Source organism: Benincasa hispida, chromosome 3 (assembly GCF_027475165.1).
Source record: "Benincasa hispida cultivar pf3 chromosome 3, pf3_genome.v1.1, whole genome shotgun sequence".
Taxonomy (NCBI): Eukaryota; Viridiplantae; Streptophyta; class Magnoliopsida; order Cucurbitales; family Cucurbitaceae; genus Benincasa; species Benincasa hispida.
Window position 1 is genome coordinate 29,744,518 of NC_143480.1, and position 15,938 is coordinate 29,760,455.

General features: G+C 33.7%; 1 pseudogene; it reads right to left on the bottom strand.

The window, feature by feature from the left end:
• Positions 1–13,530: 13,530 nt before the first annotated feature.
• LOC150037189 (cysteine proteinase inhibitor 5 pseudogene) lies at positions 13,531–14,016 on the bottom strand (annotated as a pseudogene).
• Between the last annotated feature and the right edge of the window lie 1,922 nt (positions 14,017–15,938).

Below are 15,938 nucleotides of genomic sequence, written 5' to 3' on the forward strand. Positions count from 1 at the left end.
GAATATTTGAATTGCTCATTTCATTTTAGAAATAACCTAAATCCAAGAAACTAAGATCCATGGCTATTATATGAGTACTTGAATTTTATGTGGAGAAATAAGAGTGGATCAAGTTCGAGTAAATAGCCAAAATCATTTATAGTATACGAATAAGATTGGGTACCTTATTCTGGGGACACTATCAAATGCAACCCAGTTTGTAGATGTTATAATTTTTGTAAAGTGCTACAAACGAAGTGATCCCGATTCATGTGAAGATATGTGACTGGGGGCGTCCTATGCAAAGAGTTTGTATAAGATTGGACCAAGAATTAAGTCACTCCTAATTTATAAACATGTTTACTATTTAAGACTATTTATTTCAAAGCGATGACCCAGGTAACTTGACTTGAATCCTGAGCTAAATATGAACTTTTGTTATTCAGAGTTATCCTTAGATTTGCGTAGGTGAGGGTTGGCTCAACAACGCCGACTCAATAAGTCTCCCATTTCAAGCGTAAGACCGAGTAGATTACTAGGGACACAGGGTACAAGATGGAATTCCCTCCTACCCGCTTTTAAGGGATAGTAGAGAGGTTGTTCCTTTAAGTACTGACTCCGGATCTTGAACAAAGGGCCCCACCCTCTCTTCACCAAAAACTTCCCTTGAGTTAAGCTCATTTTGAGTTCCACCACTCAATCTATGGTCCTAGAGAATAGTAGGGAAGATCAGTTGGTGGTTTAAATTCTTTTAGAGTGAAGAATCAAGCTGAATTCGACGTTGAAGAAGGTCTTCAAAGGTAGCTTAACAAAACCTTCTTTTTATCTTGTGAACAAGCTTTCTTAATTGCTAAAATTGATGAATTAGAGTGCTTAATGGTTTTGTTTGCTTCTGCTAATTGCATACTAACTCTAATACACAAGGCCTTATCTTTTATAGATTGGTCATCTAGATATAACAAAATACGAATCGCTCTCGCAGATGAGGAAGTGACAGCTTTTCAGACTCCAAAGGGAATATACCGTTACAAGGTGATGCCCTTCGAGTTGAAGAATGCTAGTGCTACATACCAACATGCCATGCAAAAAGTGTTTGATGATATGCTGCACAAACATGTCAAATGCTATGTCACGATTGTTGGGGTTGATGCCCTAAAGTCTCGTGTCTTGTAGTTTATAAACAGTATGTACAGATAGTTGTGATGTTAATATATGATATTTACTTCACATCTTGTATTTTGCTCAGTTATTTGTTTTATTTGCTTTACCACAAATCAATAAACATAAAATCCCTGGTTATCTATATGTGACTCAAGCATGTATGTGGTGACATACAAGTGGATCATGTCTTGAGTGATAACAAAAAATAGTCTGTAATATATGGATAAAAGAGGGAAACCTTATCCTGGTAACACTACGGATGCGGCCTGCTTTGTGGAATGGTCACAAGTGTTGTGACTTGTCACAGATGGTCTGATCCTAATCATGCATGTTGGGAACATGCAAGCGGGGGCGTCCTATACAAAGAGTTTGTATAAGACCTGACTATGATGTGTTAACGTCTCGTTATATAACACCGTTCACGACAGAGACTTTACTTCACTAGGATGACTATAGGTAACATGACCTCAATCCTGAGTGAGTTGGGAACTCTTGCCATTGAGGGTGGTTCTTTGATTTTTATGGGTGCGAGTGGCCAAGTCGCCGATTAAAACCTACCATTTTGGTGGATTTGTCTAATTTGGATGCTGGGAACTCAACTACACAAGATGGAATTCACTCCTTCCCTGAGGCAGGGATAAGTAGATAGATGACTCCCTTAAGGGCTGATTCCGAGGCTTGAACGATGTGGCACCACACACCTTCTTTCGGCCCGAGAGGTGTTCACACATAGTTGGACTATGTTGTATTGTTGATTAGAGAAATCAGTGGTACTTAAAGAGTGAAATGTAACTATAGGGGCAAAACGGTAAATTGGCTCATCTGTACTTACGAGCATCTGTGAAGGGTCATCGTACTCATAATTAGTTTTATCCGATGGACACCAAAATATATATGTAGTAAGAAGAGTTCAACTGTTGGTCTTTAGTGGAATCACTGTTAGTTAACGGATGGTAGAACTCGTGGCTAAAGAATTTAGTCAGCTATTCACGTACCGTTGGAGCTTTGAGTCACAGGTCCATTAGGTCACCTGGGTAGCTTGGATAAAGTCGAGAACCAGTGTTTGGGTTAATTTGAAATGTTCAAATTGACAAGAGGAAGTTTAATTATATATGATATAATTGGACTGGTTAATTATATATGATATAATTGGCTAAATGTATGAGATATATTATTTTGGAGGAAATTAGATATAAATATGATTTATATCAAGTAGTGGAGAAAATACTATAGTAGATATGTGATATCAAACTATAGGATATAAATATAATATGATTGTATTTATTAATTAAATTAATTAATTAATTATTTGATAATTAACGAATTTATCCACGTTCGGACGTGGAAAGTGGGCTGCATAGGTAATGGTAACCGGCAGATTAAAAATGAAAATCGTTTTCGTTTTTCACAATCGTGTATTCACATTATCGCGTGCCCAAAAGAATCTGTGAAAGCAATCGCAATAGGTTATACGATAGAAGCTTGTCCGTCTAAACGATCGTCTACCTCACGTGTTCTCTAAACGTTCGTATATGTTTTTCCTAAACGATCGTTCAGTCTTTTCTACACGATCGTGTAGTTCTACTATACGATAATCATTTCCGCTATACGATAACAGAGTTCATCTCCCACTTGCTTATCGGCTACACGACACATTCTCCTCCGTCCTCTACCGATCTCACCAAAGCCCACTCTTTGGGTTTTTGACGTCGAGGATACCAAGTTTCTCTTATAGTAGTGTCGTCCCCGCTGCATTGTTCGTGTACGTTTTGATCGTGTTGTTGCAGTCGACATACTTGCCGGGTGCTAGTAGATCGGTGGGAGGTTTTTCGCTGCTTAGGGTTCAGACGTTCAAAGAGTGTCTTCATCTGGTATGAACCCTTTCCTTACTAATTATTGTATTATGAGCATGCCGATAATGAGTTTTATATGCATAACTATATGTATTGAATGTATGTCATTTATGTTTCTGTCACTGTGAAATCAGAGCTACCTAAACCCACTCATGGAACTCTCAATATGAGATCCTTCAACGATCTCGTGGTAAAGTCCAAGAAAATACATGATCACTTGACGGATTTAAGAGTTGTGTTTGATCGCCTACGAAAATATCAACTAAGGATGAACCTTCTCAAGTGCGCATTCGGTATGACTTCTCCAAATTTGGAGTTGTTCCCTTTTCTAGATTCATTTTTAAAATAAGTATTATATTGATTTTTGAAGCACCAATTTTTTTGTTGCTTTTTTTAATCAAGCAAGATGAGTTTTTGTTCTACGGGCATTGTTTGTATCGTGGTGTTCTTGTTTATTGCTTAATATTCTGCTATGCAAATTCTTGATCTGTTGATTGCAACACATTTAAGAGAATCATGGTCTAAGATTCAACTGGGGAGGAGAAGAGGTTCTCAATTTTAAGGGGAGCCTAAGATTCAACATCGAAAAATAAGTTCAACATCTTATGGGATCCTAAGAATCATCAGTGGATGGAGTTCCCTGGCTTAAGGAAAGATATTGATATGAGAGGAGGCTCATTCATCTTTGGAAGCCGAGGTGGTTAACACTAATATCATCAAACTTAGGGGGAGCCTAAGTACAATAGAGTGGGAGTCTCACATATAGGGGAAAGTCTAGGTGGTTAGTGAGTTGAGCTCTACGTGAGTCACTATAGTGGTCTCCATCGAATTGGTTCACCAACTCCTGTGTTCATTTATCTTGTCTTTCTATTGTTAGAATTCTAACGTTACAATACTTATCAGTACGTTTTGTTTAACATCCAATTTACGACTGACGAGTCATCCTAACACGGTTTCAATCTAAGGGTTATCTATTTATAGACTTAGGGCATGCATTAGTTTGTTATGGAACTACCTAACTCATGTTCAATTTCATATTAAAATAAAACTTTAGTTTATTTTCTACAAGGGCATTCCTAACTCACAGTACTTTTGGAGCTCATTGTTTAAAAGATTGAAAAAAAGTTTGATTCGTGGAAGTTCTCTTATATTTCCAAAGGGGGTCGATTGACATTAACCCAAGCCATTTTAAGCAACCTATCTATTTATTATCTATCAACTTTTCAAAGCATCAATGACAATATGTAAACCAATTGGAAAATATATGAGAATTTCATATGGGAGGGTTCAGAGAAAGACGGTAAGTCTCATGTTGTTAGATGGGATACATAACGATGTTCAAAGAAAAAAAATTATAATCACTAATGATGCTTTATTAAGAAAATGAATCTGGTAATATTACGTGGAACCCAAATCTTTATCGAAACACTTCATTGATGCTAAATATGAGACAAGCACTCCTGAAGAGGTATTCCAAATAAAAGAAAAATTGTGAGTACAAGAGCTCTTTGATTTCATATTTATAAACTACGGACCAGTATCACGAGGCATATCAATTAGAATATCCAAGACGACAGTAGAATCTTATTTTGGTATGGTAGATATGTTGGTAATGCGATCAAAGTCCCACATTGATTAGATAAGGGGATCATAGATATATAAGTGAGCAACTATCTCCATTGATATGAGACATTTTGAGGTAAAATTGAAGGCAAATAAGCAATGAGGGTTTATACCCAATGTTGACAATATCATACCATTTTGGAGATAGTTGGAAGGTTTGTTGTCCTTATCAGGTAGTATCAAAGAGGCTTGGTGGTCCTTTATTTGAGGGGAGGATTGTTGGGAATATGAACAAAGTCCCACATTGGTTAGATAAGGGGAGGATCATGGGTATATAAGTGAGGACAATTATATCTCTATTGGTTTGAAGCCTGACTACAAGAAAATCGACTTTTAGTAACAAATAAAATAGGGACACATGTGTAGCTAAGGATGTTGTGCTATTTGCATAGCTAAAAGGTTTAGGGATGCATTTATAGCACGCCGCTAAAAGGCTACTTTTACTGACATGTATGCATCACTAAATGAACACTTTTAGCAACATATTATTTATCACTATTTATCACATACAGTGACGTAAAAAATGCGCCACTAAAAGTTAAGTTTTAGCAAAATATAAAAGTGTCCCTAAATATTTATTTGTGGTATTTACAAATACCTTTTTGCAATATATTTAAATGTCGGAAAAATTAATATTTTGTGTCATTATATAAGCTACAATTTTTAAAACTAAGATTTTTGACGTTATAGAAAAACGTCGATAAAAGTAATTTAGTAATTAAAAAAATAATATCCAATTTAATAAATAAACCTATTATAAAATTTTAAAATATAATAATCCTTTGAACAAATTATGAATCAACTAATCAATTTATATTTAAACAAAAAATTACAAGTGAAGATACAAATTTTCAATATTATCATTAAAACAAAATGAAATAATACTAACTTGGCCACAAGTTTACATGACAAGTTATATCAACAAACTTCGATATGTTTCAAATGAGCTCAAGCAATATCAAACTAAGTTATAATTGTCAAGTTACATCAACTAAAAGATGGACAAAATTGACACTGACCATCACAAGTTTGCATAATAGAAAAAGGTCATTGAAGCTAACATCATTTTGAAACAAAAGTATAAAATACCAACTCCAAACATAACAAAACTTTAAGCAATGACTAATTAAAAACACAACCATGTTCTAAAACAAATACCAAACTATTCTTATATATTTCAAATTCAAGAAAATTCAATAACATACAAGAAAATCACATACTCTACACATGAGCATGAACACATTGTTATGAAAAACAAATTATGGAAGCTCCTTCCAAAACGGTATAGGAATAAGTACCATCAAATTAAAGTAACTCAAACAAACAAAAAACTTAAGCAATGTCTTCTTAAATCATACTAAAGGTACCATCCAAAGTGAGTATCCTACATACGATTTGGGATGGGGGATCAAAAGCACAACCATGTTCTAAAACGCCAAACCAGTTCTATACTTTACCATAGACACATTGTCAAGAAAACAAATTATAGAAGTTCCTTCCAAAAGGGTATTGGAATAAGTACCGTCAAAGTAACTCAAACAAACAAAAAACTTAAGCAGTGGCTTCTTAAATCATAATAAAGGTACCAACCAAAGTGAGTATCCTAAATACAATTTGGGGAAGGGGGTCGAAGCACAACCATGTTCTAAAACAAACACCAAACCATTCCTATACCTTTCCATGAACACATTATCAACAAGACAAATTATGGAAGCTCCTAGACATTGCAAATTCAATACCTTGCCATGGAAGAATAAGGAAGGATTGAAAAATATCCCTAAATTCTTAAACTAACTTCAACTTTTTTAGGGATTTGGTACAAAGATTCTCAATTCTTCATCATCTTTCTTCTACATACAAGAAACATTTATCAACAAATAAAGAAACTAAAAGGCATTAATCTAAGAAAGCTAACTCATATGTTCTTCAATTTAGAAGTTGACTTGTTAAGTTCCTAATTTATGTTGTTTAGAAATTGATGGAAAATTGATTGGATATAGATACTAACAAAATATATACTAATGGATGAAAATTTCACACAAAAAATCACACGAAAATGAGTGGGTTCTCTGAAAATAAATGCCTTGTGGTTTGTTGAACGAGAAAATCGTTGACAAGTTGTGTGAGTATGGAAATTAGGGTTAAATTTGTTCTAATCGTTAGAAATTTCATACAGAATTATCTGAAAATGATTGGGTTCTAGGCAAACAAGATTCCGTTCACGTTCGCCTGAGTTCTATTCTTGCGTTCTGTCCAGATCGAGTGCAGCAACTCGTCCAAACAAGTGTAGCCATAGTCGCCATCTGTTTGCGTTAGAGAGGATCCCATCGTCCATCCATTCAGGTGCAGGAGATATGATTGTCGTCGTCCATCTGTTCAAGTGCAGCAGTAGTTGGCTGTTCGCACGCAGTAGTTACATTCCTCCGTTCGCACGCAACAGTCAATCGTTTAGGTGCAGTAATTGTTCGATAGTGTGGTTGAGTGAAAGAGCAAGGGAATGAAGAGTTGAAAGAGGGAGGGAAAGGGTGAGTGTGTCGGAAATGGTAGAAGGGGAAATAGAAGAGGGGAAATAATTGGGATGAAGAAAGAGGGAAGGAAAAAACCCTAAAACTTCTACTTTTTCTAATAAAATTATATATATTTAGTGACACCTTTCTATGTTCCTAAAAGTATTCAATGTTTAGTGGCACTGGTAGCTACGTTGTTAATTCTTCTAGTGATGTTGATTAAACATGCATTTACTAATAATGAACTTTTTGTGGTATTTTTACAAAGATCGCTATAAATTGGTTTTTAATGACAAATATTGCATGCGTTGCTAAAAATTTGCCACTAAATAATCATTTTTGGTAGTGTCTTTTGGGGTCATACCAAAAATAAAGTCATGAGGATTTATATCTAAAATAGATAATATTATACTATTATAGAGATGGTTAGAGTATCGTTGTCCCTATAAGAATGGATGAGAGTTGGGTGTGAATCATCCTTTGTTCTTCGCTTTGGCTGAGAATAATCTTGTCTCTGTCAAAGACGCCTGACAATCAAATGCTGGGATATGGAACCTTTTTCTCCGCAGGCCTTTACAAAACGGTGAAGCTGTACATTGGGCAAATATATCCAGCCGGTGGACTCCTCCTGTCACTAATGCAGGTATTGACTCAATTTTCGAGGCTCTTACATCTAATGGGAGATTCACGGTTAAGTCCTTAAAAAATTTTCTTGCGGATTCATCACCTCCTAATCTCTAGGTGGATATTGGGTCACTATGGTCATCCCATTTGCTTAAAAAATGCATGTTTTTTGTTTCGACCTTAATTCATAAAGGTCTCGGCACGATTGATAAATGTCAAACTCGATGTTTCTGGTTGGAAACTCTAAGTCAGTAATTAACTATAAGCCATGTCTTACTATCATAAGTTGATAAATCAATTCAGAATTTAAAAGCATTTCTTTGAAAATACATCAAAAGACTCAAAAAATAGTAAGAATAATATGATTAACGATGGAATCATTATTACAAGATACTTTAATATTTAGATATTCATATTTTAATGTAATAACGAATATTATATTCAAACTAGAGAATAACACTTTTCTATTTTTTGAGATAAGAGAGAATTAAAATTTAAATCACCATCTTCTTGAAAATTAACGGACCTTTATGGAAGTGTTTATCTATATTTATGTTAATCCTTCTTTTATGAATGTTAAATGACATCTTTTTAAAGTGTATATGACCACACATCAAGAACATTCTACATTCTTGCCCTAATTGTAACTTTAAATTTAATTTATTCCTATAAAATTTAATTAAGGTACTCTTTAATTATGTGTATGGCAATTAGTTTGTATGTTTTTTTAATTTGCAGCATCAAATTATTTCATCTCATACATTTAAGTCGAATATAATGGATAAGAGATCGAACAATATGCAACCTTAACATGAGAGTGCATGTCAATTTTTTTTAGCAAAATTAGTATAGATTCACTTTAGATGGATTTTTTTAAAAAAAAAAAAAAAGAAAAAAGTATGTTTTAAGGATTTATAGATAACATTTATAATCTAGAAAAACATTTTTGCTTGAATAAAAGTAATCTCAAGTATTTCCTATCCCTTTTTCGTGACTTCTTAAGAAACTTTTCGTTCTAAAAATATGGCTAAAATTATACTAGGATTAGAGTGGTTTCACAAAATTAATAATTAAAAAAGGAATAAGACATTAACTTGAAGCAACTCAATCTTAAATATAATATTATATGGGTTTTTGGTCAAAAGGTGAGTGTATTTTATTTATTTAAAATATTTATGAATTTTTATAGTGTGAATTGTGGTTAAAGTGGAGTATCTTACAATTTCAAATGTAAGAATCAAATTCAAATTTATCGATTAAGCAACAAAAACTATATTTTCAACTATAATAATAAAGAAAGGTACTAGAAAGATGAGTAGATCAATGAGAGCGTTATATCCAATAATAATAATAGCATAAAAGATAATTAAGTTTAAAAATGACTCTTACGAGAAATATTTCTGGGAGCCTTCAAATTGTACCAATGGATGTGTTGGACAAGTTTATCCTTGAGATAGCTAATTGGGTAGTAGCTGAGCATTGCAAGAAGGTAGGGATTGACACGAGTTTGGTGGTTGTTGTTAGCAATAGTGTTGAGATTGGCCCCAATGGAAAATATACAGCCTTAAGCTCAAGCTCAAGCTCAAGATCAGTGGTGCTTATGTTCTTAAGATCATTCAAGTTGCAATCCTTGTTTCATATGTTGGCCTTTGGAGCATCGTCTGTTTCAACTATATTGAAGACATCAACATCTAAATATATATGTATGATGATGCTTCCTTTTGCATAATTTCTCACCTTTTATCCATAAATAAATTTATAAAACCTATCTCCTCTTAAATATTATCTATGTCAAATTTCAATTTACTTTCCGACGTTTTAATGCCATTTTCTCCATTATACATATGACCTATAATAATATTTCTAGTGAGAAAGTCAGAATAATCAGGTTTTTTATGAGCACCTCAACTCTTTTGACATTATTTAAAAGAAAAGTTTAGAACTTTTTTCATAGCCGAATTATTTTGTTATCGACCAGTTGTATAATTGAAGGATATGATACCATATAAAAAAGAACTCAATTTGAAATGTATATATATAGTACTCTCAGTACTAGCCATGACTTATATTTACTCTAAAATTATAGGACAACCTTAAATAACATTGTTCTTCTTTTCAAACATCCTACGTTCAAAGTAGAGTAAAATAATAATAATAATAATATAAGCCATCTTCAATTCCTTTTCTAAATAAATAGACATAAATGATAGAGAAATAAGAGAAGATGATAAATTGCTCATATAATGGTAGTTGCACTATCATATATTCAATTTGAGTCTACTATTTCATTCCAATATTTCATTCATTAAACTCTACATTTAAAAAAAGTTTGTTACAATTAATATATCATAATTACACATTCAAACATTATTTTTAAAACGATGCCGGAATGAAGATCTTAAAAGTTGATTTATTTTCTAAAAATTTTATGGTTTAATTGATACAATTATTAATATAGATTTCACCATATCGATGGGTTCAATCTGAAATGTTTTGACAGTATAAAAATTATAGTTTTCTCCTAAATAACACACTGCAAGTAACTTCACTTATATGAATATTAAAAGATTTTCATTTCACACTAGTTAATCGAATGTGTGCCATTAAAGACGATTTATATGTTGAACTTGAATAATATTATTGGGCCCGCTATATCATATCCCTAACAAATATATAAAAGATTTTAGATTTTGATTAACGTTGCAAGTATTATTTAAATAATTTGGAACTCATCCATAAGAGACGAAAGTGCTATTAACCTTTCATAGCACCATTTAATGCAAGCAATTTTATGTTCTTTATTTAGGCTAGACTTATTACCTTCACATATTTTATTGCCCATTTTATAGAGATTGAATATAACGCCCCATGTTTTCATAACTAATTAATTTCCATAAATTGATGTTTAATTTGGGCTCCATCTGGAACTCACCCATAAGAGACGGAAATGCAATCAACCTCTTTTAGTGCATGCTATTTTATGTTCTTTATTTAGGCTAGATTTATTACCTTCGCATACTTTACTGCCCCGTGTTTTGAGACGTAGTTAATTTGCGTAAATTAAAGTTTAATTTTAGGTTCCATTTAGAACTTACCCATAAGAGACGAAAATACTATTAGAGCAGCCTTTTATAGTACCTTTTAATGCGTGCTATTTTATGTTTTTTATTTAAGCTAGATTTATTATCTTCACATACTTTATTGCACATTTTGTAGAGATTGTGTGTTGCATGTTGTATGTGCGCGTGTGCTTGTTTGGTTGTTTTCCCTTTCGACCAACAAACAAATTTCCACTTAATCAAACAAGTAAAGTTTGCCCTCAATCAAACATAAAACAAATAAATCTATGCAAAAAATTCAAGACCTAAATTTAAGGCAAATAAACCCATCATTTTTCTTTGTTTAGAACTTTTGCGTACAAGGTTGTAAAAAATTTCAAGCAAATTAACCCAAAACTTAAATTTAAACGAAATAAACCTATTATTATCCTTTATTCAGAGCTTTGACATAGAAAAAGCTAACAAATTTCAAGAAAAAATTCAACAAATCAGACATAAATGCTAAGAAAAAAAGAGAGAAAAACCTTAAGGGCGGCGTGAGGAGGAGTAGCACCACCAGTGGCAAGAGGAGGACGGGCGGCGTAAGGGGGAGGGCGACGGCTAAATAGAAAATGAGGGAAGAAGATTGTGTTGTGCATGCAGCTGGACAAAAAGGGAATGGGAAGAACCTAGGTTAAAAATCGAGATATTGAAAGGTAGGCTTATCAAGTCTTACTTAATGCTCCATTTGAGCGTCAGGAAAGAGCCTCTTTCTTGATACATAACTGTGACTTCGGGATAATAGGCTATGCCGACGTTGTTTTAAAAACTCATTGGGATAGCCTTTGTGGGAGACATCCTAAGACTGCCTATCTTGATTCCTGAATATTGATGTTAGGATAGGTGCTTTTCTTGACATCGTACTAAATATGTGTTGGGAAAGAATGTCTATGTTAATTCTAGTTGTAGCGTCAACATATATCTCCTATGTTGATACTTTCTGTAGCATCGACATTTGTGAGTTCAACGAAAACTTGTTTTCTTATAATGTTAGTCAATTTATTTTAGAGGCCAACTGTATAATTGAACAAAGTGATACAAGATAAAGAGAATTACTAAAATAAAAAAAAATATATATTTTTGTGGGACTTAAGCATATATGTAGACTAAAAGGACTACTTAAATAGAATTATTCTTCTTCCAAAATTCTATCGAAATAGAAAAATCGAGAAACATCTCGTTACGATCTTTTTCTAAATAAGTAAAGAAAATTAATAGAGAAATAAGAGAAGATGAAAAATTGGCTATAATGATTATAATTGCGCTACTATATGATATATAGAGAAGATGAGAAACATCGTCTGTTACACGCACTATGTCAAATTTACACATCAATATATCGATTGATCCAACTCGTGAAGTTTTGAGAGTAAATTTTTTTTTTCTCCTAAATAGCCCACATAAGTAAGTAATTGCTCTTCTTATATGTATAAAAGATTTACATTTCACTCTTGTTAATTGAATATGGGGAATTAAAGGAATAATAGACATGATGAACGTGAATAGCATTAGATAACATATATATCATATCCCTAACAAATTTATAAAATTTTAGGGTTTTATTAATGTTGCAAGCATTTTTTAAATAATCTGAAACTCACTTATGAAAAATGCAAATTCTATGAATCTTTCGGTAGCACCTTTACATGTCGTTTTCTATAAAGGGTAGTGTTGCAATGCTATCTCGTTTTCTATAAAGGCATCTCTTCGATTTCTGTTGCTTGGTCTTCTTTTGTCCTCGAATCATGGCTCATCTTACCTGAGGACACATTTCTCTTTCATTACGAGGTGGCATAATACATGGCTCAAGTTGGTGATCACAAAAAGGGTGTTCATCACGAGCAAAATTTCCCAGTATCCAATCCCTATTATCACACATATCTTCAGTTTTTAGGTCATAATATTTTGTGTAGGTGGTTGTTTCTCAGGTGAATGAACACTAATTTTCTTCATTTTCCCCCTATCCATCTAAAGTTTTAGATTGTATAAAAGTGAAATTTTAGCTATAACATAATGTTTGCCTAGAATTTGTGTTTCTAATTCAAGGGATTGGTTCAAGTCCAATTGTAAGGCCATGCGACTTTGTTTTTAAAAGTAAATCTCGGTATTTTTGCAAGTATTTATCAAGCTGTTTTTAACCATACTTTCATATTCTCAAGATCCCTCTTATTGGATGTGATTTCGGTTCATTTATATCTCCTTCCAAAACTAGGGGAATTAAATGAAAAAAAAAACATTTTAGATCATTGAACCACACATTATATTCTTGCAACACTACAAGTTATTTTCAAGATCAAAGACAATTCAACAAGTTAATATATATTTTATCTCATGTATATATATATATATATATATTACTTTGATCCACTGTATATGTTTGCTAAGACATCATGCATCCAAGAAGATAGATCTTCATTTCTTTGTATATATGTGTATTTTGTTTCGTTAATATAATCTCTTTCATGTTATTAACAGATTTATGGAAGTTCAGTCATAGTTGAATTGACATAGTGTTTTGTACTATCAACCTCTCTCGAAGTTAGAAGTTCGATAATTCTACACATATATTCAAAAAGTTCATGAAAATTTAAAGTTGATTTTTTTAAAAAAATGCTATTTCTTCTAATATGCATCACTCTTAAATCTTACCATACCATGACATCTAATAAAATAGAGGAAAAGACATGCAAAAACATATATCCATATAGCTTTTATTTTATTATCCCATTATTTATATAGATTGATCGTAAAGGGAAGTACACATATATTTAACATATATATATATTCATCTGATGCATGCATATGCAGTAGCTGCTGCTTTATTGTGTTTCTTTATAACAAGAGAGGTTCAAAGGATTCGAGCTTCTTGAAATACTCCCATATCTTCTCCCACACAACAGCCTCATAGATTCTCTCATAATTTTTTTCATCCTTAGCCGACAAGATCAAGCGGTAGTTGACTCCGTCCACAACCTGCGACTCACACTTCAACAAACGAATGAATGTCAGGCAATGCCCCCTTTTGTTGTACTCTGCTACTGCCCATTCTGCTAGTCCTATCACGTGTGGACCTTCAGGATCCTCACATGGAACATAACCGCCGAGAACGGGAGAACACATTTTCCTAACTTACTTATGGATATATATGCTTAATTTTGGCTTCATTTCCTAACAAGAGAGTTTCATATTTATACTACCCCAATTTATTCCACTCCTCCCTTTCAATTTAATTAATTATTACTTTTTTTTTTTTTTTTTTTTTTTTTGTGGAATCTAATTCTTGTACTTCCTTTAAGTAATTAATTAAGACAAAAAAAAAAAAACAGTAATACCTTTATTAAGACGAGATAATTTTGAATCCCAAAATTCAACTATACTAAAATTCCTTAAATCTATTATCTGACACTTCGAACAACTAGGTCTAAGTGTCTCATTTGATATATTTTTGTTGTTTATCATTTTGACAATAAGATTTAGAGAAGTTTACGATATAAACTCTCTAACTTTAGTGGTGCCACTATTATATAATCTGAATTATTCTTACTATAAAATGGTTCTTCTTCTACTTCGTGGATGTAGCTAACAAACTGTTAATGAACCACGTAAATTTCTGCAGTGTCGGTTCTTTATCACTTTACGTTTTCTATTTGTGAGAGTTTCTGAACTTAACTTAGATGGCCAAACAGAACACAAACAATCAGCAGAAATAAATCGAAAACAGTAAAGATCACCATGATATATAGTGGTTCGACCAATTTGGTCTACATCCACTTTGAGAACCAGCTTGAATTAATTTATTAATGAGCAATAAAAGAATTTTATATCCACTTATACCGAGAGAGATCCGCACATAACTGTCCCCTCTGAAAACTGAGAACAACCCGCTACAAAACAGCCCAAAATAGTGTGCTACAAGCCTTTACCCGGTAAACCACGCGTAGACCCGCGCATATCTCTCACACTACTGACAACCGCTGCCAGATGCAGCCACCACGGCGAACTTCCGAGATCAGACCACCCGAACCTAGCATTGACAGAAACCCACGCCCACGCCTTGTGCTTCCCACACCGAATCGCTGCCGACGCTCGAACCGACGCTGCTCTTCTTCGAACCGACACCCAAGATCAAGCCGAGCGACTTTTCAAGAATGGTTACTCACAGGCGGCTTTAGGCGTCAAACGATGGCAGCTCTTCTCCAGCGAAAATCTCAGGTGGCTTCTTTTTCTTCAGGCGACTCGTGGATTTCACACCCAGGCGGTTCCACTGCTCACTGACGGCTGCTCTTCTCTTCCAGCCAACAAAGGTTACGATTTTCTGCCCTATTTTGGAGAAGAAAGGGATATTACAAAAATGCCACTGTTCATCAGTTACAAGAATGCCATTGACCTTTAATTTTTCCAAAAGACCCAATAAAAACCCACTTAAATACCTTGTTATTTTTTACAAATCTCCCTCATAACAAGAATATTTAAGTGTCAAGCTGGTTCTCCGAACTTCCTATCATTGAGATTTAATATTCAGCCCATCTAATAGGTATTTGAACCTATGGGGTGGAAGAAACCTTGGTTAACATATCTGACAAATTTTCAACTTATGAACCTTGACCACTTCAACATCTTTCTGGGTCACAACTTCTCTGATAAAATGAAATTTAACTTCGATATGCTTAGACCGTTCGTGATGAGATGGATTCTTCGCAAGATGAATAGCACTTTGGCTATCATAACGGACGATAGGAATGAACTCCTATGACAACAACTCATCAACTATCCTTTTCAACCACACTGCCTCTTTCACAGCTTCACCCACTGAAATATACTATGACTCAGTAGTAGACAATGCAACACTTGACTGTAGAGCAATCTTCCAACTGACCACATTACCAAACAAACGAAAAATGTGACAGACCTTATTTTGTCAAGGTCTGCAGCATAATTTGCATCTGTAAAGCCTTCCAACAGTACTGATTTATCACAATCCCTACTAAAACACAATGATACATTGGCACTACCTTTCAAATATTGAAGCACCCATTTAACTACATTCCAATGCTCCTTCCCAGTATTTGACATAAACCTACTTATCATACTCA